Source organism: Aythya ferina (assembly GCF_964211825.1).
Source record: "Aythya ferina genome assembly, chromosome: 1".
In the NCBI taxonomy this organism is placed as follows: domain Eukaryota; kingdom Metazoa; phylum Chordata; class Aves; order Anseriformes; family Anatidae; genus Aythya; species Aythya ferina.
Window position 1 is genome coordinate 197429324 of NC_140296.1, and position 25654 is coordinate 197454977.

The 25654-nt window shown below is 34.8% G+C and overlaps 1 protein-coding gene across 23 annotated transcripts in view; it reads right to left on the reverse strand.

The window, feature by feature from the left end:
* Nucleotides 1-25654, reverse strand: part of PCLO (piccolo presynaptic cytomatrix protein) — a 371480-nt gene that overhangs the window by 158530 nt on the left and 187296 nt on the right. The gene's annotated exons all lie outside the window — the stretch shown is intronic.

Here is a 25654-nt window from a genome sequence, read left to right on the forward strand (position 1 = left end):
TATATGTATAATTATAAATAATTAATAAATAATAAATAAATAATTATAAATGCACATGTATACATATTTATATATATATATTTATATATAAGTGTAATCATATGATACAATAGAAGCCTCTTAGCCATACAACGAGACACCGAGTACATACTGGGCAGTTATGGCTTTTACTAGAATCCAGACATCAAAGCAGGATTTTCTTGTGCCAATATACTTGATACAAGAGGTAGTCCCCTCAGTCCACCTTGCCATCTTTGTCTCGCCTCTGTTGCTACACTTCAAAACTTAAAGAAGTTAAGCAATATCGAAATACAGGAATGTACTCAAACCAGATGTCCAGACTTCTCCACAGTTAATGGTAGGAGGCTGATTCACTCTGCCCTAAGAGAAGCATGTACCTTAGGCTGAATTTTTTTGGAGATGCCTACTCTCTTCAACTAGGAAAGCAGGCAACACAATGGGTTAGATGCAATCTACATTGCATTCAAAATTACTAGTGCTTTTGAAAGATTTATTTTAGTTTTGAGGTAAATTTAGGTTCCCACTCAATGTTGATACACTAAGAAGTGGAACTTTAATAATTTTGAAATTGTACCCTAACTCTCCAATACCTTGCTATGGATTGGTCTATACAGGTACACAAGAATAACCACATCAGTCAGTACAGAATGCAGACTTGTTGATAGAAAAATATGGAAACACTTTAGCACAGTTTAACAAGGGAAATAAAAAGAATATTAACTAACTTGTCTCTTCTGCCTCTGTAGGCAAGCACAACACTTTAGCAAGCATTGACTATTATTAATTAAAAATGAAATTTCTTCTGAAATAAATGCTACTTCAGATAAGAAGTCAACAAGATGAATTTTATTTAGCAATAAAAAACACTGTTTTCCTAGTTTATTCTAATATGTTGTCAAGAAATTGTAAAAGTTTTTAGAACGAGTTGACAAACAGCTTTTGTTGCTCCCCTGCTAACTAATCTTAGCAAATCACAATAATCAATATTTGTCATGGATCTTTAAAGAAATATCCACTACCTTTTCAAGTGCCATGTCAGCTCTTTTCATCTATTTCATCTCAATTCCATCAACTTCTGCATTTTTCAGATTTCAATAAATGTAACTTAATTTTGTTTTCAACTTCGTGTGGCCACTTCCCAAACCCATGTTTTGCCAACAAATCTAAGAAACTAATTTTCTCTAGCTCAGTGTGTAGTTATAATCAAAGACAAATTAATCAATTACAGTAGGTCTAGTTGGCTACTAATCTATATTACAAATTCAGTCCAATGCCACTGTTATTTCCCCCTCCCAAATTTATACAGCAGTCACAGATGGTGAAGCAGTCACAGATGGTCACCAGTATTGGGGAACAGCTATTAACAACACATCCATTAAAAGGTCTCTAATACTTTATGGAATTACTATTTTCAGATGCTAGCTATGTTGCTGATGAATAATTTCCATGTCAGCTAATAATGTATTTTATTAAAAAAACACTATCTTATTTTAATATCTGTCTACATATAAATATCTTTGTCAACATATCAGACTGATAGACACTATAGGAAGACATACCACTTGCTTTTGAAAAAGCATTTATAACTTCTAGTTCTCAGCTGATGAGGGGGCAGAAGACCAGTCTTAATTATTTTTAGTTTCTATTTACACTGGAAATAGAAAAAATACAATTTTAGTACCGTGATAAAATGTGGGTCATTATTATTGGATATTCTCATCATCAGTTACATTAGCATGCTACCTGTGAACTGTATTAGTAGTTAAGGGAAATTTAACTTTAGTATTTTGGTAGATAAATAAAGAGTAGTATTTAAATTTAGTTTTTGTGTTTCCTTTGAATTTGTTAACAGTCAAGGAAAATAGACAAGCTAGGGCTGATTTTCACCAAATTCTAATGTCTTTATAAAAACAAACAAACAAACAGAACTGGACGTAGAAAGAAATAATTGTGCTGTCAGCTCTCTCCCTGTATTACATTTGTAATATATGCTCTTTTTAAGCTTATTGAAAGGAAACAGAGAAGAAACCTTCATGAAACTACTGCAGAGACGAAACAAAATATCATCAAATACAGACAGGTATTTTTTGGGCTTACAATTACTGGTTAAAGGTTATGTTGGATGTCAGACAGGTGACCTTAAGTGAGCACTTTGACTAAAGAAATCATGGTGTTTTCTACCACATTTTGTCACATTTTCCATCTTTCTCATTCTAAGCTATTTGCTTCTAGTTATCTACTATCATCTTCACTATTTTTTTTTTTTTTTATGTGTTATGGTCATGTGTTATTTTTATGGTCATTTAGCAAATGACCACTCTACCTGCTGGCTGTAAATATCAAGAAGTAGAAACAATTTATTCTGCTTCTTGTTTCACCATGACAACCTTATAAAAGTATTAGCTTATTGCTGAACCTTATATAGAGAAAGAATTTCAAGCTACTTTGGGACTTCACTTCAGGATAGATATAATGGTAATCGTATCTCATTCTGAGACAAAGCTGAACTTCCTAAAATAACCCCAAAGGTTGTGTTTGAGATAAACGAATAGATATGTTATCTCCAACACTATAAATTAAACAACTAAGGAAAAAACAGCCTTCTCCCCTCCCACCAATGTGTAAGGTTAACAAGGTTTTTATAAAAAAGATAGGAGATGGAAAGATGCATGCCTATTTCTCAAAATGCAGTAAATAAAATTACAGGGAATACATCATTTGTATCTAAGAAAGTTATCAAGCAACAGAAAAAGACAAATCATTCATCCATTCTGAAAAGAGGTGACTTTAGGTGGGGATTGATGTAGGATATGTAGTTTACCAAGGGTAACCAGCAAGTACCCTTGGGGTGGAAGGAGAAGCCTGTGCTGTAACTGTCTGAGCAAAACTCTCACATCTGAGAATTTTCATGTATCAAAAAAATCCCCAAAGGTAACCCTATCAAAAATCCATAACACTCAGTAAAAATTGCAATGAAGCACTTACACTTGTATAAGGTTGGTAAAGGTTATTCTTTGTTATGGTATGTGCTATTCATCTTCAGCAATATATCAGTAAAAATGGCTAGAAATTTTGGTAATTTATTGTTTTAAACACTCAATTTACTTCAAAGGATCTGTTAAAATCAGTTATCATTCATTAAGGACTTTTTAATAATTTATTAGTATCTTTAAAATTGCTTGTAATGAAACCTCATTCCAAAAGATGCATTAAGATAGGATACTATTGATACACTTTATTTTCAGTACGGAATCCTCGACTGCATCTTTTTTTTGTAGGATACAGATGGTGATATTGGACAATGTTTTGTAGCAAATATTTTCTCCTTAAAGATTTTGTGGACCCTTTTGGTCCTACATATATTATATGGTAACCACTGGCTAGAGGGAAACAACTTCACTGACCTTTGGTAATGGAGCAAGAATATTGAGAACCTTCTCTCCACTGCCTGACATAAGGTACATTTTATTGCATGAAGAGCCACGTAGTGTGGGTACCCACCTCTGAAGCCAAGAGGCAAAGGGAAGCAGAGGAATTGTGCCATAAGGAAAATGTATTTAAAAATGTAAATACACTTTTTTATTACATAAAAGTTTCATGATCAGTATTGACAGTGGATATACAGGCTCTGAAAAAATTCTAACCATCAGTTATAACCTATCAGCCTGCACTATTTTGCCTCATGTGCCATTGCTGGCAGTGGAGTTGGAGAGGTGTTTGATGAGCTGATCTTGGCCTTGTGCATGACAGGGAAATACCCTGCTTCATAAGTAAAATGACAAAGCTTTTCTTTAATGTAACTCTTGTCTTTTGCTTTTCTGCAAGTATTTTGCTCTGGGGACTGAGCAGTGAAGCAGAAAACTAGTTTTTAAATCACTACACAGCAGAGATGCCAGTCAGTCTGATTTTCTCTCCTTTTTTTTTTTTTTTCCCCACTCCTCTTCACTCCTTTGGAGACTGTAGAGATATATTTCTCTGCTGTTAAAACCAGTATAAAATTTTCAGAATAGTCTATGCCAAAACAATAGACATTTCTCAGAGTTTTTTTCCTTTCATTTGTGTCAGAGCCACTCATTCTTCAAATGAGCACTTCTGTATTTTTCATCCTCTTGCTCCTTTCATTTTCTCTGTGAAATTGTTCGAAATTGCCATTTTCACTTCAAATGCAAGGGGAAAAGCACAGTGCACTTCCTAACAGCTGACGTGACATGAGATATCAACTTCTTTCCTAGTTAAACACATAAAAAGCCATATGCTTCTTTTGATCTTGGGGGAAAAAGGAGAAATTCAATGAAAATTTAATATGTGAACTACAGACAGATGTGGCCCGTACACATTGATTTTCAAAGTGATCTAAACCTCTGTTTCATCTACTTTATGTGAGTATGCATATTAGTTGTTCTCAGTCATTTACAGGGAAGATGACTGTTTTCCACAGATTAGTCTATTTGTGGTTCATTTGGAACAGGACTGAACATTTTTCCTACAAGGGCAATGGGGCAATTCCATCCTCAATTACACTGGCAAAAAATGAGGAATAGCAATTTAAATCAACACAGATACATCTTTCAAAAAAATCAGTTTGTGAGAAGAATGAAATCCAATGTTTTGAAACCTTGAATCTAGATGTAACTAGAACAATACTAGAACAATATGTGTGCATTCAACTGATTTTAGACAGCAACATACACACTATTCACAAGGTTATGTTTTCATTGTCTCAGCTTATCTGCAAATGATAACTACAGTGTCTGCTTTTCTGCTCACTGAAGACACAGCAGTCTCTTTGCCCCTTGGAAGGTGGACAATACTATACAGACATTCAATAGTCTATAGTATTTTTAACCTATAGCTTAAGTTTTTCTTGTAATTTCCTACAAAAGGGAAACATTTCTGACTGAGTCAGTATGAGCATCTTCAAAACTCACCTGAAAGCAATTTTTTATTCTTAATTTCCCTTTTCCTCTGCTATTCATCTTTTTAATTGTATTATTCATTTTTGCAAAGTAGTCTGGAATACAAGCTGATGTGAGAGATTTGCTGTCTAATTACATTTAATTCCACATACGCTAAATGTATCAGTTACTTTACATCAGGGAAAAAGTTCCTGTAAGATTGATTCAGAGAATGGACATCTGTCAAGCTAACAGAGTCAAATGCTCAGAGTCGAGCAATGCTTATGCATCCAAATTACTGTACCAAATGGGATAAATAATTTTTCCCACTACTCAGTCTCTAAGAAAGGAAAAAAAGGAAAAAATAGGGGAAGATGAAGGGGAAGGGAGAAAGGAAGAAGAGAAAGAAGGAGGAGATCCTGTCCTCAAAATTGAAAAGACCATGGGAAGAATTTCTGCTCTGAATGACAAAGATTCCACACGTTGCTATAAAATGCTTGAAAATATTGCATAGCTGCTTTGTAGGAGATATTACTGATGCCTAATAAATGCTTATCCTTATGTGGTTTGTACCGAGATATGTTGAATATCCTTAAGTATTTTGTATATATGTATGTATATATGTATGTACATATCAGCATATTAAAACTACCAAGGGACTTAACAAAAACAAACTACTCTTCTCCCACTGCTCCAATACTGTGTTTTTACTATCACAGTTAGTACTCTAAATGCTATGGTATAATACCCAATTCAGAACTGAAGCCTGAATTTGATAAATGATTCCAAGTAAATACTTTTGACTGTGAATTAAAGTCTTTCCCCTTTTGTAAATTTGTGATTTTTCAGAAGACAGTCTGACAGGATCCAAAAGAATGGATTTATCTGGATGATATCCTTCTCATTACTCATGAAAGTATCTGAAGAGGAGGTTTCTGAAAAACACTCTGCTTCAATGACCCAAAAGATTACAAAATACATGACAAAAGAGAGGATAAGGTAAAGGGAACTCTCTGCACGGCATAACAGCAAGTCAGAGAAGAAAAAGATTCACCATCTCGAGAAACATTAGTGGCAAAACTAGAATTTTGCTATGAGGTAGGTGTTTAATAAGATCAAGAAGGCTGTACACTTAGGGTGGTTATGTACTATATATACACACACAGGTAATAACATAGTATGCTAGACCATAACACAATTTCTTAATCAATCATTACTTCTTTATTTTCTCATATTGTTTCACTGACAGGCATTTTGTGTAAGGAGGACAGAACTGTAGATATTCAGAACTTCCTAGCCTAACCTGTGAAAAGTTACCAGGTCTGTGAAGCAGATGGATATTTGATGCCTGTGCTTGATTAAGATACTAATTTTGTTTGCACATGATGTGCTGTGTCTCCAGTACATACTGTTTTTAGATTAACTAATGACACAGAACCATACCTCAGTAACACGTTCAGTAACACGTAATACAGAGGCTATGTGATTCTGTCACTGGTAGTTCAAGACTTTTATATTAAAGGATATTGTACCAGAGGATTAATTGCTTATTTCAGGATTAGTTAGTTGATCATGATGTTTGTGGCTGTAGAAAATGGCACTACTTATCCTTTTCATCTTGGAATGATGAAGTCCTTGCAATAAATCTTTTTGTACACTATTCAACATCCTTAACATAGGCTCGTTCACTCATAGTAATTAATAATACACTGTTTCTCACCATGTAACCATCACATCATTATATGTCATTCCGTTCAGTCAGAATCATGAATTTTGTCTGAAGCTCAGATCTCATCTATGGAAAATTTTTCTGGATTATGAAGAGTCTTTTCCCAGTCAATGAGAACATACTTTTAATTTTCTTCCCATGCAATCTGAGAATTCTGGCCAGAAAATACTGGTGAGAAAAATTCAGAACAGTTTATACTTATCAGTAGGATATGCATATGCTGAATTAACACCATCTGTTTTCAACTGATATGAGACTACGTAGCAAACTTTCAGCTGTAATTCAGAAAAAGCATCCCCTCTCCAAAAGAAATGAAGTATTAATCTTGTCTTATAGGCAAACAAACAAACAAAAAAAGGTGTGAGGAAATCTTGGCCTTTTCTGCCTATTCTCTGCTACGGACTTCCTCCAACAACTGTTGGTTCACAAGACTCCACATGCTGCTCCACAGCCTTGTTTATTTGCAAGAGCAAAGGATTCATCTGCCCAAATGCAGACATAATGTGCAGAGCTAATCTGAGCTACTGAATTGAAAGCAAGCACAATTTTTCTTCAGCTCACTCAAAAATCACACCTGTTTCTCTTACTGTAGAAACAGGCTCACATAACATGGATGTCACCTGTGAGTGTCTCAAGACAGAAGAGGTCAGTCCCACTCCTAGCAGCTGCTGCAGTTTGAATTCCTGCATTTGGCTTTTCATGCAGGAGCTGTTTTGCAGCAGAGTTTTAATCATTTTCACCACACAGGAATCTTACCACCTCTGTGATTCTTCAGAAATGACACCTCTCTTCAGCAGTCAGAGGTTCCAGGCTCAGTTCATTTTGATTTTTCATGCAGTGTTTATTCTCTTCTGCACTCCTGATGGTGTGTTTCCCTGGTCTAAGATGAAAGGTGGCAGAGTGAGCAGAGCCCTGATTAATCACTTTCTCTAAAAAGTGGCTCACACTGGGCAACAATGTGCATGTAAATCCTGCTGTAAAGCACAGATCAGACAAACACACCAAGTGCCTGACTACATAATGCAGGTCTTTCTATATGCATCACAGCTGCTCCTATGTTTCCAGCTCAGCCCTGACTTCATCCACACTGTTGTGTACCTGCAGAACAACTTGCATCAAATCTCCTTCCTCCTTTTTCCAAAAGTGCCTTAACATTTACCATTGATTGCAACATATTCTACCATAGAAAAACACACTTCTGACTCTGCTTTTGTACCATGGATAGCTCTATAACGCTTTTCAGATTCTTAAGAATCAACAGTTCTTCATGGTGGTGGCACAGCTGTCAAAATACCCAGAATTATGCACTATTAATTAGACAACTATACAGTTGAACAGCCAGCTCTGTACAACTGGTACAGAAATAAGTCTATGTTATATCAAAACCTAAAGATTCTTTAAAATAAGACGAAGACCTTATTCTGAAACACGTGTTCACATTGCCTAACTCTAAACAATTGATTAGATAGGAAGCCTAAGAAGACTAATGGTGATTATCTTTCTATACCTGTGTTAGATGGCATGATATGACCCTAAGTTCAACCAGAGCCTCATTGTGAAACTGCAGAGATCTCTCTATAGAGGACATGCAAAACAAGGAGAAAAAGGGCTTTTAAACTCTGAGCTAGATTTCATATGAATATTTACATGTAACAGTTTAAAACAGAATTAGGCAAGGCAGAATAGAAACAAAAGGAGGTTTATGAAACTCGCCTTGCCCGCTGATGCCTTGCTTCCAGGCTTCATTCCATTCCAACAACTCAACGGCTTTCTGATCTGCACCAAGTTCTGCATAATCCCAGCCTCAGCTGGACAAGTTGAATTCTCCAACAGCTCAGGTTGTGAACCCATTCCTGTCAATTCTCTGTAGTTTCGCAGTATCTCCCTGAACATTTCCCCCCCGCCCCGTCTCTCCAACCCTCTTTCTCTGAAACAGGAGAACTCCCCCTGAAATATGCTCTGATGCTCCCAGGGTAGGAGCAATCTCTCTCTCTCCAGAAGCTTCCAGCCAACCCAATCCTCTTCCTTTTTAAAGGAATGTAACTGAACCTGACAACAAACACAGAATAGATCATCTGTCACAGATGGCTAAACTTATGAAGTGTGAAAACCACTCACAGTATGTCCAGATTTTCCATTACTTTTTTTTTTCTACAAAGTGTACTAGCCAGACCACACAAAAAAACATACCCCTATTCTTGTTTTCATATGAGAATGGCATTTCCAGTTTTATATAAATCCATTACCAAGTTATACAAGTTAAACAAAACCAAATTAACTCCTCCTCCACCCCACCAAAAACCTCCCAAAAGCCAGCCTTTCACAGGTAGCATTAATACTGGAATAAATTTATACAGAAATTTGCTAAATTACTACAAAACAGAACATCTTTTCATGGAATAACAGTTTCCACTGTGTTATCTGTTTACATTTATACTATTATTTTTTCCAAACTAAAACAAACAAACAAATCTAACAGGTATGTAGCACTTTTTTTTTTTTTTTAAGTTTACTTTTTTTTTTTTCCCCCATATATATCTTCTATATGTTGTCTGAAGTCTGTTTATACTAAACCAAATTCAACCCATGGAGGTGGGAAATAGATGTCAAATATTTCATAATAATAATAATAATAATATTTAAAACCAGACTGGACATCAGCATCAAGTCTTCACTGAAGAAGTCACTCAGGTCACTTACCTCACTCTTGATCAGCACAATTGTAAATAAAACTGGGAGAAAGTCCTGATTTTAAGAATTAAAAAAAAAAAAAAAAGATAACCTTTATGAAATTATTTATTTATTATGTAGAAATGAGTGTAATTTTTACAGTTGATTGTTTTGGGACTTGTTAACTATGGTTTATATGACTAACACTGAAATTTAGATTCATTTTCAGAAGAGCAAGTGTTTCATTTCTGGCTAAATTCAATCAGATGACAGCCTTGTAATAAATGTGATATTTAATCACACTGTGTAGGGTTAGGGAGGAAGAAAGCAGTTTAATGAATTTTCTTTCTACTGTTTTAATATCAGTTGTACTATTTTAGAATCATGACCTCGCTCTTTCCATTCCTGCTGTAACAAGCAGGATGAGAAGATAGAAATTTGACAAGTTTACTTTTAAACAGTAATGTAGTTGATTCTTGGGTTGGAAATGGCCTTAAGGATCATCTAACTCCAACCCTCCTGCCATAGGCAGGGATGCCACCCACTAGATCACATTGGCCAAGATGCCCCATCCAGCCTGGCCTTGAACACCTCCAGGGATGGGGCATCTACAACTTCTCTGGGCTACCTGTTCCAATGCCTCACTACCCTTACAATGAAGTCTTTCCTCCTAATGTCTAGTCTAAATCTATCCTCTTTTAGTTTAAGACCGTTGCCCCCTTGTCCTATCATTATCTAGCTGCGCAAAGAGTTCTTCTCAATTTTTTTATAAGATCTCTTTAAGTACTGAAAGGCTGCAATGATGTCTCCCCAAAGCCTTCTCTTTTCCAAACTGAACATGCCCTGCTCTCTCTGCCTTTCTTCATAGGAGAGGTGCTCCAGCCCTCTGATAGTCTTTGTAGTCTTCCTCTGGACTTGCTGCAACAGGTCCATGCCTTTTTTGTGCTAGGGGCCCCAAGGCATTTCAGTATCAAGGTAAACAAGACAAGAGCAATTATTATTTAATATTTAGATGTTAAACAGAAAACAAAATAAATGGATGAGCATGACAATGCTTCTTCTAAACCTTCTTTGCAGAACATTACCACTGCAAAGTTTATTAAGGATAAACTTTAGCTAGGTTTATTAAATTCAGATTGGGATATAGACTATTACCCACAAGGCAAAAACCATCCAGGAAAGAGGCCTTGGTTTTTGCAAAGGAGAAAGTCAATAGATGGAAAGATAAGAAATATAGATGTTAAGCAGCTGATTTCTGAAAGTCACCACCCAGTAACAGGTAATAATGTTTAATAGAATGTTTAATAGTATACTGTACTGTATACTGTAATTTCAGGATGCCTACCTGAAATACTAAATAGCTAGGTGTTACTCAGTGATTAATGTAGAAGAAAAACTAGTGTTGGTAATCAACTCACCTATATAAAAACTGTGAGTATAGTTTCTGTTTAAGTTTTTCTCACTGTAAAATAAATCTGTTTTTGTGTAAGCCTTAAGACTATTAGCATTCAAGAGCACCTAGATCTAAATGACAAACTTCATAACATTGTTTTTATTTTGCACTTTGCAAAGTATGAATACATTTGGTATCAATCTAAGGCAACCATCAAAATGACACCACTTAACTGAAATATTTTGATCCTGCATCATAGTTAATGCTTTAAGGGGCTCAGACTTATTTATTTATTTCCCGCTGAACTAAGAATGGCAAAAGGTTATTGTTCAGTGTCAATCAAGCACTGATTTTAGAACCCTGTACATATCAGGATAGAGATCATCAAGTCATCTCCCATGATACAGATTTCCTTTCTGGATTATCGAGGCAGGAACCTAACAGTTTTTACAGTATTTTCAGATTATTTATGTTCATGGAACCATGGTAAGCATGTAAACAAAAAAGAATAATCTTTCTATAAGCTCTACAGAATATGTAATGCTTACAGAACCAGCTGTTTCAATATTTCAGCAGGAAACATTAAATCCTTTATTTCTCAGATACATTTATGGAATCTGAATGCACAGTAATCATTATAGTACCTCAATGTACATATAGCAGACAGGAGCCAGGCTGGCTGAATAGTGATGATGATTATCTTGACTGTTGAATTGTCAATGCTATTTACCTTACTATGCATTATCTAGGAGCTCTGTGTAATTCTTTATTGTCTTGTTTGAACATCAATTTGCAGATAAACACTAAGTACTGTTAGGATGATGATTTTTTTCTTCATCTGCCCTGGAAACAATACATAACTTTATATCTGACCATAGCCAACATTTTTAAACTGCATTGCTTTTCCACCACAATATCGATCCCTTCTTATAGCATTTTACAAATTACATATTCATGAAATATAACATCTACAATGCTGTAATACAGTAATGATTTCAGAGATGTAGGACATCAAAGAATTAGAAAATGGAATATGTATACAATATATTTTAGCATAAAGTAGCATAAGAATAATAATGTTTTTAAATTGTAGAACAATTGAAACTCAGGACCAAGTCATGAAAAATACACTGGCACAAGGGTTTCCTCCGAAAGCAAACCTTGAGCTCTGTGTAAGAATTTAAAAGAATATTTTGAAGAGGACAGAAAAGGTAATGCCATTACTTTCTTACATGCTCATATATCTGGGCCAGAGCATAAGAAAAGCCTGTTCCATTCAAGAGAAATTTCCTCAACACCTATGCTCATGGAGCAAAACCACAGCAGAATCTTTCTATACAGTAGTTCTCAAAGAATGCTGGAAAAATGCTACACCATTTCATATACATGGGTCTTATACATGGGTTGCATGAGGAATGCAACCTGTCTTGTAAAAATATTGTGTTTATATACAGAACTTATGGATTTTCTTTCTGGAAATTCTCTTTCTTACCCCAGGGATCTAGGTGATTTGTAACCCACCTAGTTATTTGAAAGACAGCTTGCTCTATACTTTGAAGACATACAGTGTGAGAAAGTCTGCTGTAAAGAGCTTTAAAAACAGAAGGCAAACTAAGTGTATGTCTATAGTAGCAGAATACCACACACTCTCTTAACCTGGATCACAAGTTATCACACCACACTTCTGGTGTGCAAGCTGAAGTTGTAGATATATTTCTGCTAGGAAGTTCTGCTGATCGTAATTTTGCTGAAACAATTACACAGCTTCAGGATAGAGCTGGTTCTACCTTAGCCTTAATGTTTGCTTATCACACACAAGTGCTGTCACTTAAAGTTTACTTATGGCTGTTAGATCCTTCCAACCTGTACCTGTGATAGTATCTGTGATTTTTAGCTGGTCCATTATAATGAACAATAACTTTAAAAATAACAAGAAAGATACTTTATCAACAGTGACAACAGCAAATTCAGTTGCTCAAAATAAAGAAAGTAAAAACCCATGAAAGGAAGATGCAAAAGAAAATCCATATGCATAATACATTCTTCTGGTAGGGTTTATGCATGCAAAAACATGATCCCTTCATCTGCTTCCAAGGTTAAATATGCAACACTTTTCAACATAGACATAGGTCACAGAGCTTAAAGCTCTCCCATGGACATTTTCATTGCCCCTGTTACTACAAGACTTAAAAGAAGAGAATGTGGACAATATAATAACTGTGGCTTCTGAATTCCATAAAACATTTAGAAATCAGTTCTGACTACTTTTTTATTGCTTGCTTCCTTTACTTGCTTTACTGCTCTTCTTCCTGTCATCAATACCTGTCATGCGTCCAGCTGTAAACACCTGTTCCCTTCTTTGATTGTTCATTTTTAATTCAGATTATGTGGGTTTTTCACACTTCTTGTAGACATGAGGAAGGAACAGAATGAACAGTGATGAAACAACTCATCAAGAACAAGGCTAGTCATCCCCTTCTTCAGGTCTAACAATAAGGAAAGAAATGTTCATGAAGAAATGCACCTTTGTAGAATGGGAGTCCAAGAGGTCCTCAGACAACATGGACTGAGAGAGTAAAAATGACAAACTCTCTGAGTACAGTCAGTATGTGGAATAAAAAGTAGTATCCCTATAATAGATAAGAGCAATAAAAGTGAAGAGAGGAAATGGAGACTGAGGTGAGGTTCTAACTGGGACCGTATTACTAAACCTAAAGATGGAAACTAGTGTATCATCTTGACAAAAACAGGAGCTACAATGATAAATACAATAACTTATGTCTTTATAACAGTGTTCTTACAATAACTAAAACTTTATACCTGATTAGATCATTGCAAGTTGAAGCAATAATAAATATACTAGTAATCAGTAATACTAACTGATAACAAGGTTCATTATAAAGTGGTCTATTAGATCCTACCTCCAGGCTGTGTGTAAATGTTTTGTTGTTGTTTTTGTTGTTGTTTGTTTGCTTGTTAAAAAAAAAAAAAAGAAAAAAGAAAAAGAAAAAGAAAAAGAATGAGAAGACATACACACTCTCTAATGTTCAGAAAAATGCTAAAAAAAAAATGGTAAAAATTGTGATAACAGCAACAAAACCATAACAATATCCTCATTTAGGAGAAAGATTTTTGGATTGCAAAGTATACTGAGTAGTCTTATAGGAGAATATACAATAAAATAGTCTCTTAATAATGATTCAGGTTTTGTCTTGGATCAAGACTTTCAGGGAGTGTAACATTGCCAGACTATTGGTTAGGCCTAAGGAAAATATTATGGAGAGAGTGGGAAATGAATTTATTCAGTAAGACAATATTTCATAGAGTCAGAGTATGGTTTGCATTGGAAGGGACCTTAAAGATCTAATTCCGTCCCCCCTGCCATGGGCAAGGACATCTCCCACTAGATCAGGTTGCCCCATCCAACCTGGCCTTGAACTCTTCCAGGGTTGGGGCATCCACAACTTATCTGGGCAACCTCACTACCATCAAAGTAAAGTATTTCTTCCTAATATCTAATATAAATCTACCCTTTCTGAGTTTAAAGCCATTACCCCTTGTCTTATAACTACAGTCCCTGACAAAGAGTTCTTCTCCAGATTTTCTGTAGCCCCCTTTGGGTACTAGAAGGTTGCTATCAGGTCTACCTGGAGTCTTCTCTTCTCCAGGCTGAGAACCCCCAACTCCTTCAGCCTGTCTTCATAGAAGAGGTGTTCCAGCAACTAACTAGAAGAATTATTTTATTATTAATACTTATTTTTTGAAATTGTTCCAGCAATTAGAAGAAAAGTGAATAATTAAGAAAAATAGATTATTGATATTAGAAAAAATATCTTTTAGTAAGATCTGTTATGTTGTGAAATAGTCTAGCTGTGAAGAAACTACTTTTAACTCAAAATAGGAGAAAAAAAAAGTAAATACGGCTAAAAATAATGAATGACTTGCAATAATAATTAAAATAATAATGACTTGCAATTTTTTACTGTTTAAAGATCAACTAATAAAGCATAGTTTCCCAATAGAGTATTTTTTATTCTTAGGATTCTTAATATTTCTTATGGATACTCCATATTTATTAAGTCCTTTTTTTTTCTTTATTAGATAATTACCATGTTTCTGTCATATGCCACTTTGTGGCCCTCACCATCCTCTGAGTGAATAATTTCCTCCTGAATCTAAAAAGACACTTACTAACATATCAATTAATTCTCCCGAATACACTTATACTAGATTTTGTCTCTACAATGATGTCAGATATTTACTTGTTAATTTCTCAGAATTTTACATCACTTATAAATTAGAGGTGAATAAACAAATGTTAGCTTTTATTACAAAAGGATGGTCTCTCAAAATTGCAGTTTATCCAAAAAAAAAAAAAAACAAAAAAAAAAACAGGAAAACAGACAATATTTTAGTGGAGAAAAAAAAAATCCATCTGTTTCCCAAATTACTCCAGTCTAATTACTGGGTTTGACAGGTTAATGGGGGGCATAGGATAGTGTTTCCTGAACTGTGCATTTCTTTATAAAGCAGCATAGAAATGCTTGAGGGAAAATAATTTACTTCTGATGTGAACCAGCCCAACAGCTTGATGAGTGTTATATGACAAGAGTCTAAGGGAACTGCTGTCTTCAACTCTCAAATATGGAACATAGAACCACATCCTTCTAAGAGATGTATATTGGAGGGCAAATATCACAAGTCACTTAAGGTAAATTAAGAATTCTTCACCATGAGAGCAATGAAGTCATAGAACAGGATGCCCAGAGAGGCTGCGAAATCTCCATCCTCAGAGATTTTCAAGCTTAACTGGACAAGCCCTCTAGCTACCCATAACCTTGAAATTAGCCCAGCTTTGAGGTGTAGATCTCCGTAGATTCTTCCCAGTCTAATGACTGGGTGATCCTTTTTTTCAGTCACTGTGATGTCTGAGGAGCTTAGCTAGTTAATGTTTTCAAAACATAATATGGACACCAACATTCTGATGGATTTATTGCCAAGATGCTGTGGAAGGTGTAAAACAGTAGGGACTGCAGTATTTACTTTTATTAAATAAAAGCTTGAATGTAGGCACGGGCATTCTATAACTGAGTGTGGTTGAGATGAAAAATACTGTTAGTCATGTCTGCAAAATACCTTCCAAAAAAAAAAACACTTAGCTTTTTATATATATATACATATGTATAAAGTAGAGGTATTACTACACACATACATATATATATATATATATACACACATATATATGAAGTAAAATATGTTACTTTTGTAACTTTGTCACAACTTTTTGTTTTCATCAGTGAGCTCTTGGAACAAATGATGAAGAAATGGAAAAAAGAGGTAACTGCCTGAGTTACGATTCTCTCAGACAGACAATGTTTAAACAGGCTGTAAGAACATAAGGACTCTGAGCAGCCTACACTACTGCTGTCAAAAAAATGACTTTTACTGCCTAAAGAAATATCTGGAAACATTACTATAAAATTCTTTATTGTACTATATCACTGATGAAATGAGCAAAGGACAAAGATGAAATGAGCAAAGGCAGTGATTCCTCTCCACTATTTCTATAAGGCCTATGTCTATAATTTCTATATTTCTGCTACGAATTCTAGCTAAAAGGACCATCAATATGATGTAAGTGATTAACACAGACAGTCAAATTTGTGAAAAATTTGCCTTTAGTTCCAACTTTAACTCAGACAAGAAGTATCATTTTATTTCTGTTACCTGTTATATATATATGCATATTCTGTTATATATATATGTATATGCGTATACATATATATGTATATATATACATATAAAAAAACACTATGCAAAAGGATATAGAAAATGTGTTCCACAAGCTTATGGAGCAAATACAATTTATGAGCTACCTTGAGGCTTACATCATTATGTTAAATGAATGCTATACAAGACTTGAAAATAAACAACACGGCTCAAATTCATCTGCTCTATACGAGGCTTAAACTTTATGTGGGTAACTTTTGTTCTAATTCCCCCTGCCCATCCCCCTGTCCATCACCTTTCCTGACTATCTTTGGTAATTGCTGAGTATCTAAATTTCTTATCTCACAAAGATTGAGGATGTCCCCAGAATTTAATCCTCCTTCAGGTCTTCCTCCATAGTAGTTATTTATTTTCAAACCCTGCCTTTACTTTTAGTTAATGGATAGCCCATTTTATGATCCTGCACCAGGGAAAAGGCTTGCAAGGCAGTGTAAGAGCACCAGCACACTCAATGCCCGAGTCAGATTCAACATTAGTGAATGAATAAGTTGCCAAGTGAGTAAGGTGATATAATAAAAGCTGTACTTCAGTAGGAACGACTTAGACTGGATGAGAGAATGTGTCAAAGAGGGACCGTCTGGGAAACAGAATTAGGGTTTAGCAAGGAGATTAGATAGAAGATATGGACAGATGGGGAATATGAACAGAAATTGAACCAAGACCTAAATTCCGTCTGTACAGAATGCAAGAAGTTCTGATGGAAGAGAGCCAAGAGGCTGGCTTCCTCTGTAGTCTCATATAGAATGAGAGAACGAATATGAAGAAATTTCAGGCTCTGCATTATTTCACAGACATGTCTAAGCCATATCCTGTGACAATGTTTCAGACTTATTCCTCTATTTGGAGTTTCTAAATGGCTGAATTAGACATCACAGCACTGAGCATACTAGCTACTGTTAATTCCTGTCTTGGAGCCTCATTCTAAATGCAGGCACTGTAACTACTTACCATGACTTTACAGATCCCACTGTCTGAGCTGAACAATTGCAGCAGGTAAAATCACTTTTCATGAGACCATGGAATTCAGCTGACCGAAGGCAGTTTCAGTGATTTAGAAGAATCCCTTTGTAGCTGAACTGTAGTAGAACAGTTCTGCTGTAGTAGAACTGTTGTTCCCTTGGAATATTTCTGTCTGCAGATTATAACAGTCTGTTATAGTGACCAAGTCAGGTGTAACTTTACACCATCAATATCTAACATGAAACATGATCTTTCATATCCTTCCTATAGGAAGATGCTAGACCTCTCTAGGCTTCTGAAGAGAAATGTAAAGAGGAAAGCAAAATGGGGATAAATGACATTTCATCTAAAAGGAACGAGACAGGTATCATTTAAGTTATCTAATTATAAACCTATTTTCTTCATCCCAGCTTCCTACCTTACAAAGAACTGTATCACTGAAGTCACTGAGCCCCACTAGGCCTTAGTGGATAGTTTATTCAAGCACTCTGTGACAAATGCTGTATCAATACAAATTGACAGTAATAATGCAGATATCAATGTGTAGTAAGAGTCATGAATACTAACAAAAGGTGTATTTAATCTTAGAATTCATTTTTTAAAGCTAATGCTATTACTCTCTGCTCAAAATTCTTGGCTTGAAAGTGAAATAAGTCATGTAGGTTATCCTTCTATGATACTCCCAATATTCAGGTAACAGTCTCATTCTAATATCTTGATCCTAAAGTATATGTTACTGCAGTTATGGCTTTCTTCTTATCTACTATATATCCAACATGAAAAATTGATATAATCCTTTTCCTGCCTTCATTGGACACAAACAGTGGTTAGAAGCTGTCCCATTTATAGTTATGTTTAACACAGTGAAAGACTATTATCTTGTACAGCTTTGGTATTCTTCTTTCTAGACAAAAACAGCCAGATCCTTCAGCCTTTTATCCAAGGTCTTGTTTTCTAAATCTTGTATCCTTTCTTTTTCTCTCAATTCTGATTTTTTTTCCCCACTCTTTCTAATTCATAAATGGTGCTGACCTAAACAACATCTAGTATCATAGCTGAAGTCTCACTAACCACTGACTAGAAACTGAAAAAGGTACAAAAATTACTACACATCTTATATGTTGGAAAGTTGACAACGCTTCCCAAGAACACTGCTACTTTTTGTGCAAGCAATTCATAGTTTTAAGTCATGTCTGAAGTCTTACTACTACACCTGAACATTTTATTTTTTTTTTTACTTGTAGTGTCTGTACCATTGCTGAATTTGATTTTGAATCATTGCTCCAAATTGCAATTCTGCTTTCCGAAGTGATTTGGATTCCTGTACTGAATTGATCTGCAGATGGTATATGAGTATTTTTTCCATACTATAAATTATGATTAAATTGTTAAAGAGTCAAGTCTATGAGAAATGTTTTTTGCCCCACTTAAACAGTGACCACTTGACAGTGACCAATTTGACCTCAGATATCTACTTTCAGTTGGCAGATGGAAAGTTCAGCTCCATTAAAAAATAGTGATTGCTAAAATATTAACTTATAAATATATAATGTTATGCTGGAGTAAGAAATTAAAGAAGTAAGATAGAATGAATTATTAGAGTCAGAATCTCACACTTTGATTTTTGAGCATCAATGTGTAAAACCTTATGCCTACATCTAAAATCTTAGTTTAATTCACAATTGTATATACTTATATGTATATCTTATATACATAAGATATACATAAGATATACATATCTTATACATATATCTTAACAATTTCCCTTTAATATGAAATCACTGATTCAAAAAATCAATGTGAAAATAAAAGCATAAAGAGCTTTCAAGTTTAGGTCTGCCATAGGCAAGGCATTAATTTCAAAAAATACCTATGTGATGTTCTTACCCGACATGGCTATGTGAAGCACTATGGCAACAGAAAATCTGACCTAGCCAGTATTTCTAGCGATGAAATGCAAAACTTCAGAGCTCTGTTTGATGATTTATGAAGTTAATAATGCAGCAATGAGTATTAACACACACGTATCCAAGACATTATGGACTAGCCTCATTTCATTCTTCTACATTTTTACTTTTTGAGGTGATCATAGGGACATATATGCAAAGCATATATTGCTTTGAATATATATATATTGTCTATATATATATTTAAGGGACAATTCAGAGGTTTAGGATTTTCAGTAGCTCATTTGCTACAAATAAATTAATCACAGACAAGAATGGAGAAAATATCCACAGCTATCACAATTTAATAACATGTATCCCTTTAAATTCTAATGATTTGATTACACAGAATAATGTTCTCAGTACTGGTAAACCACACACAGTTTTTTAAACAAAGCAAAACAAAAAACAAAGAGAATTTTAAATGCATTGATTTGTGTTTAAGGAATTTCCTAAAAGTTTTAAGATATCGAACATCTTTTTACTGCTCTGAATATTTAGCTATATATACATATGTATATATATATATATATATTAGCTATCTTCAAATAGGACATATGAGAAACTTTTTTTTTTTTTTTTTTTTTTTTTTTTTGCGAAGAAACGTTTAATCACATTTGGCTGATCTTGACAAGATTTTTTTTAAAATATCTTAATGATGCGACAGTAATAAGTGTTGGAATTAAAGCTTCCTTTTTTTTTTTTAATGAGATGAAGTTTTGGAGAAGGCATTAGGCTAATACTTTGACAAGAACAAATTCCTTGTTTTTCTCTAGTTATTGCATGTTAGTACAGTTTGCAGGGAGGATTTTGAGCATACCAACTAGATTTTTTAGGGATAAAACTAAATAGGAAGCTCTGTTCTAACTGTGTCTCAAATGTGCTCAAATCCCGGTAGGGGAGACCAGTCCAAATCAATGTTGTGGACAACATCAAACCACAATATAAACCAGTTCCAGTGTCAGAGTCCCCAGCTGCATAAGGCATACTTGTAGGGGCTTTAGCATCAGCTGATGTGATCTGTTGTTCTGCTTCTAGTATACCAAATGATTTGCTAACAAAGCACACTCAGTGCTTCCTTTGTAGCAAGCTTTTGTAGATGCTGGTCTTTTGCTAAACTGTTCTTCCTGAGGATGTATATCCATTTTCTCAGTACACTATAATTTTCCTGAGCTTCTGTTAAAACTGCTCATAAGAGTCAACAGAATGACATGCAGAAGTCAAACTTGCCAGCAGAACATTCGAGAGAAACTCTCTTGAATTCAGTCAGGTTATTCCCTGGCCATCTAGACAAGCAATGAATTACACTAGTAATTTTTTACCCTCATCCTACTTATTCAGATAAACTACTGTATTCCATGTCTTGATAAACGAGAAAAGTCTGAGGCTTTTTCAACTTCAGAGTTGAAGTAGGTCAGGGTAGGGATTTGTGGCCATGGGTGCTTTTTCAATGTGTAAATGAGAGCTGGCTAATGGGGAGATGGATGAACTGTCAGCACATGAGAAAAGGCCCACGTGACAGAAGACCTAGGCTCTTTGTTAACTCTGCCATAAATCTCAGGCTGTATTACAGATTGTGAAAGATACCATTTGAAAAGCAAGAAATTGAATATCATAATAATTTTCTCTTATGAATGAGTGTCCCTTCATTAAAAAGAAAATACTTAAAATCAGCTAATTTAAAAGTAACAAATAATTCAGAGTGACCCAGTTAAATGTTCTTTAGAAAATACTGTTTATAGGATATGTTGACCAAATGCAGGATAGTTTTTCTGTTTTGAAGATGAGACAGATGGAAAAAAAAGATGGCTTATTTGAGTCACAGAGAGGTTATTCCAAAGGATTTCAAATACAGCCCAGGAAGCAGTAGCTTGAAATGTTAACAGATCTCTAAACTGTAAATACATCAAAACTTCAATGGAAAAAAGTAATAATAAATCTAGCTAAAAACTTGTAGTTAAAGGATAAGATAGATATTTTGCTAATTGCATAGGAATAAAAGATGATCAAGAATTGTCTTTATATGTGAGATCCTAAATTTCAGGTTATTTTTTTAAATTTATTTATTGTATTTTATTTTTTGAAATGCAGAGGAGAAATGGTGTGCAGCAAGAATCAGTGGCCTTTGTCTCCCAGTACACTGCTGTATTGGACTGACACTGCTACTTTAAAAATGCCTTTTTAAAGAATATCTGAATGAGAAGAAAGATTAGTTATATGAATATGAAACAGGAAACTCTTTTGAAAGTAATTCAAAATAGGATAAAGAAAGCCAGTCTTATGCACATTTTTCTGCACCTCCAATGAACCCAACTAGGCATACTAGCATTTGACTTGATATTCAAGCACAAAAAGAATTCACCGGGTACATCTACACCTTCTCTGGATTTCTGGCATAAATACAATCTCAAAATATGATCTGACCATAAACAATGAACCAGCTTCATACACAAGCTATAGGGCACTCTTCAGGGATGTAGAAAACTACACTGTGTGCCTATCCAGAACCAGTGACTTAGCCTGTTGCTAACTGTTAAGACACTGTTAAGCTGACCCAAGTGAGCAGTTAATGAACTGCATGAAAACCATACAAACCATGCAAATCAGGCCACTCCCAGACTATGCTTTAAGACTGGTGTATGCACAGTCAAAATGAAGGACCTGTTGTCACCATTGCCTGAAGAAGAGTTTTGAAGAGTTTTGTTAAACCACAGCCCACAGATGTCATTTAGATTTCCTGGAAGCAAAGGAAAAACAAACAAACAAACAAACAACAACAACAACAACAACAAAACTTGTTCTTTAAATCTAGGTTACTCTTACATCATACTACCAAAGCCAGTTCCTCACACAACACACTGCTATACTTAAACCCAAATGATTGCTGTTTCTGCATGAGGCAATAGTCATGTTATATTTAAAGGTAACTTTCTTTTAAGGGGAAAAAAATATTCTTCCTTTTTTCCAGACCAAATCATGGGACTATACTGGAAAATTAAGTCACTGAATGAAGCCTTCTGTAGCTTCAATCATGTGACCACATATATCACAGACCAAAAATAACTTCTAAGTATTTTACAATAAATACAAGAGCTATAACAAACTACCACCCAAGAAGCATAACTACAACAAGAAACCAAGGGAAACACCAATGTCCTGGTAATAGCAGAAACTGTTACCTGAAATTCTGGAACAACACTAAGAAATGAACCTAGTTCCTGCTTCTGAGGAAGGTAAACAAACAGAAACACCCAACCCAAAACCATGCAATTATCCCAAGGCTTTATCTCTGTTCATTATGCAAGCAGAACTTTCTTCAATATCATACAGATCTGATTACCAGTTTAGTCCAAAAAGACAAGCAAAGCATCATAGATATGATGTACAGAAGGTTTTAATTATACTGGGAGACACTACTTTTTTTCCCCTCTCCAGTGCCCAGATGTACAGCATATCTGATGTAGGAAAAGACAGCCCAAATTACTGAGGTCCTAACCTTCAGTTTTAAAGAAGAAAACAGATGAAAACACATTCCTTGTAGTTGAAAATATTAAATGATATCGAGCACGAAATGATAACAGGACCATTCAAAATAGATACAGCCCATCTAAAAGCAACATACAGTAAGTATCTATCCAAACCATTATGTAACTTTACTGATGAAAATGAGGAATTATGTTGCCATTACAGTATCATGATCAAGGCAGAAATGTCACGGTACAACATAGATGTTAATAAGGTACATTCCACTAACTTGATTTTAAACTGAGGACAGTGATAGATTACAGAGAACAGTATTTTCTGTAATTTACTTTTACGCTTATTATGTATACATAACAGGTGCTATGTATCTGAGGCAACACTTTCAGATCTGTCACTTTGTGTTGTTGAAATCTATTATCAGTACAGTACTAAAGAAGATAAAACATAGATTACTGTGATTCAGCATTTAAAAAAATGACAAAATTGGTATTAAAAAATTTCTGCTCTTACTGAAGCAATAGGTGAAGTTTTTTGTTGTTGTTTTTGTTTTGTTTTGGTTTGGTTTAGTTTGGCTTTTGTTTAACCTAAATAAATAAACAATCTTTGGAGATTTTTCTTGAAATCATTGTCTTTTTTAGCATAGTATGAAGATTTGAATTATATTTGCCCTACAGTAGCAGCAAATAACATTGGACAAAAAATTCAAGAAGTCTTTGGTAACTCTCTTAATAAATAGATTGATAGAATTTGCTCAAACTGTGGACGCTTAAATACACAGTTTCTACCCTGAGGCTGTCAGGCTGTTGACAGATGTGTCTTTGCATTAGTTTCACTAATACAAACACTTCTTCTGAGGCTTTATGCACTGCTTAAGCTGTAGATGTTGTATGAGAGTGACAGTTCATGTGCAAGATCTCCTGCCATTTGCTTTAGTTTAGCTGAGCAGGCATTTTACATCCAAAGGCAAAAAGCAGACAACTTCCATCTTTGATTATACGTACGCAACATGTACAAGTGCTGAAGTTGACTGTGACTGGCATGTGACTTGATCTGTGATGCACTGGTATAAAGCTATTTCTTTATTAAACTAGTCAGGTACTCACTTTTTTTATTTTTTTGTTGGTTTTTTTTGTTGATGCTGTATAGATAAATTTGAATCACTGCTTCCAAACTCTACTAAGACTTCCTTGTGCCCCCATGGAGACCACCGTTATGGTATCACTCTCCATAGAATCCTACCACACACAGCTGCTAGGCAGCCTGTAAAAGGCAGCGTCAAGAAGGTCATTTCCACTGGGAGTTCAAGTAGCACAAAGCTTCACAAGGAGGAATAATAATATCTTTGAATGGTAACAATTCTAGATGGGTGTCTTCCGTGAGTCTTTTTTCATGCAGGCAACCTATATCTCACAATTCTTCCTTGACACAGCTACACTGGATTACTCACAGAACTGCACACTATGCAAGAATCATCAAAGGAAATAAAATGGAAAGAAATGCTCTTACTTCAGATTAGTAGGAAGGCATCACCTATGTTCATTCTATGTTCATGGCAATAGAGGCAATAACTACTATAGACAGTAATGGAAAATGTAAACATATAACTTGCTATCTCAACATTAAATGTGCTGAAAGAAATATTTTTTGATACTTATAATTACATGATTAGCAGGCAGATTATTTTTCAGCCTTTCACTTATACTAGATTGGATAAAACATTGTAATAATTTCCTACAAAAGGCAAAATAAAGAACATAAAGTTATATTTACAACAGCAGTTGTAAAAAGCAGGGTTATCATTTCATCATCTTATTCATAGTCCCCATAATCTTTTTCTTGAAATGTTATAATAAATGCATTTTTAAATGGAAGAAAGACATGAATGATGAAAGTGGAGGACAAAATGTCATTTCACTGTAATCTTTAGAAAGGATTTTAAGACCAATTTTATTCTTTCCCTTATAGGCTCATTGATTGCATAAGGATAAACATTTTTGATAAACTGTCATAAAATGAAGCCTGTGAAATATGCACATGAACATATGAACGCCCTTTTCACCTGCAGTATTTTTAAATGGAGACAAAGACATAACCCTGAAATGAGAACTATTAAAAATGTGATGGGATATTCATCCATGCAAAAAATATTCCTGTACACACTCCATTTCCCTAAGGCACTGAAAGATCAATCTTTCATTTCCTTTTTTTTTTTTTTTTTTTCCTTTATATTCAAAATTGTCCTCTTATTCTGAGTGACCTGTTTGAAAAGTTTTTCTGCACTAAACTTCATTGTTCTGAATGATGTATCTGATCTCTTCTACTTTTCCCTTTTACAATCAGGTGCTCACCAGTCATGAGGCAAAAAAGGGTAAACAGAGAACTTACACGAGAACTTTAACTGCTACGGACACTGTACAAAGAATGAACAAAATGTTGCAGTCCCTAATATATTTCAATGTTGATGAAACATTGTAGTTTCAGAACTAGTAGGATAATCCAAAAATGATCTTGTGTTTAGACTCAAGTACAACAACAGTATGTTGTTGCAACAACACAAATCTGCTCCTGAAAAATATTCTGATTCTATGATTCTGTGATTCTATGAAAATGTCAACAGATTATGCACTTTGTAAACAGTGCCACTGTGTGTATACTGACTTTCAGGAGGAACTTCTGAGGGAGGGTATTAAGGCACAATGGAAGAAATCATTGTCTGCCAAGATGCTACGGTCTTAAAACCAGGTTCTCACTTTCAAAAAACCATAAT